This window comes from Bison bison, unplaced genomic scaffold (genome assembly GCF_000754665.1).
Source record: "Bison bison bison isolate TAMUID 2011002044 unplaced genomic scaffold, Bison_UMD1.0 scf7180017864105, whole genome shotgun sequence".
Lineage (NCBI taxonomy): Eukaryota > Metazoa > Chordata > Mammalia > Artiodactyla > Bovidae > Bison > Bison bison.
The window spans coordinates 3,002,269-3,004,099 of record NW_011494677.1 but is presented as its reverse complement, the minus strand read 5'-3'; the positions used below and the strand labels follow the sequence as shown (position 1 = coordinate 3,004,099).

At 41.9% G+C, this 1,831-nt stretch overlaps 1 non-coding gene across 1 annotated transcript; it reads right to left on the bottom strand.

Annotated features, from left to right (window-relative positions):
• Positions 1 to 1,217: 1,217 nt before the first annotated feature.
• On the bottom strand, positions 1,218 to 1,290 carry TRNAG-CCC. The gene has a single exon. It is a non-coding gene; the product is annotated as a tRNA-Gly (tRNA).
• Between the last annotated feature and the right edge of the window lie 541 nt (positions 1,291 to 1,831).

Below are 1,831 nucleotides of genomic sequence, written 5' to 3'. Positions count from 1 at the left end.
CATGGTTTCCTTTTTGCCAATTTACTCTGGATTTGGAGTGTATTTCCCTTCCTTTTCTTTAACTTTTAGTTTGGGAGATGATGATCACGTTAATGGTCTAATACCCACCAGCTGCTGCAGGTGAAAGCATCTGTCAATGTTTTAGTTGTAACTTTTCTTTAGTACAACAGTGATGTTTTTATTTTAAAGTCATCTCCCTAGTAAAATCAGTTCTCATTGCAGATACTCTCATTTCTCTGTATCCACACAGAGTTGGATCCAGGACCTCCTCGGTATATAAAAATCCACAAACATTCAAGTTTCATAGTTGGATTCCTCACCTGTAAATTCAACCAACCATGGGTGAAATTTTCCATTCGTGGTTGGTGGGATTCATGGATTCAAAGCCCACAAATATGGAGGACCAATTACATATTTACTGAAAAAAAGAATCCAAGTATGAGTGGACCCACACAGTTCAAATCTGTGTTGTTCAAGGAACAAAACTGTATAGGCTTGAGTGCATCATTGAATGATTCATCTAGGAGAAGCTGTGGGTCAGAAAGTGATCAGCCATTAATTTTAAACAAAATAGATGGAAACTGGGCTTCCCAAGTGGCGCTTGAGATAAAGAAACTGCCTGCCAATGAAGCAGACATAAGAGAGACAGGTTCAATCCCTGGGTCAGGAAGATTCCCTGGAGAGGGAAATGGTAACTCACTCCAGTATTCTTGCCTGGAGAATCCCATGGACAGAAGAGCCTGGTGGGCTATAATCCATAGGATTGCAAAGATTCAGACATGACTGAAGTGATAGCATGCATTAAGATGAAAACTAACGACAGTTTGGGAATGTCAATTCTCCAAAAATCAAGCGATTTCCATTAGCAACATGTGCACTATTTCCTCTGGGGATCTTGGAAGATTATTCTATAGAAGCTAGATCTTTGAGACCTTTCCAGGCATCAGTGAGCCATCATGACATCTCCTAGATTCCAATCGCTGCTCACCTTTGCAGAAAACTGGAAGAAATCTCACTCCTGATAGAAGTAAATCATGGACAGTGCTAATCTCGGATTAATCTGAAAAGCTGAGTAAAGAAAAATGGATCTTTCTCTGAACCATTTCAATCCACTTATTCTTTGATTCTGTGTGCGTTTTTCCTTTAATATTTATTTCTTTGGCTGAGCAGTGTCTTAGTTGCAGCCCGAGATCTTCACTGCAGCACATGGGATCTAGTTCTCTGACCAGGGATCAAACCTGGGGCCCCTGCTTTGGGAGCTCAGAGTCCTAACCACTGGACCACCAGAGAAGTCCTGTGCTGTTGCTTAAAACATCTGTACACTTAGTTGAAAGTGGGTGGAAATAAGGGGAAAATAAACATACATTTATACTAATCTGCTTGTGAAAGTGAGAATTGCTCAGTAGTATCTGACTCTTCGTGACCCCATGAACCATACAGTCCATGGAATTCTCCAGGCCAGAATACTGGAGTGGGTAGCCTTTCCCTCAACCAGGGGATCTTCCTAATCCAGGGATTGAACCCAGGTCTCCCGCATTGCAGGTGGATTCTTTAGCAGCAGAGCCACCAGGGAAGCCCTAGTCTATAAATAATATAGATTCAGAGTTTTGCCCTCTGTCACATCCAATTTTAGGATATTTGAAAAGAAAGCTTTTACAAGATACTTGCAAACATTACTCAAGAGGTAAAATGGCTTCGTGGAACTCTCCTGATGGCTGGAAAGAAGGGGCTCTACAGAGGCACCCCACCCTGTCCCTTCTTTATTAACTGGTTGAGAGGACCGTGACCCTATGGAACTTTTGCCTGGAGTTCGTGGTTGTAACATTTGTTT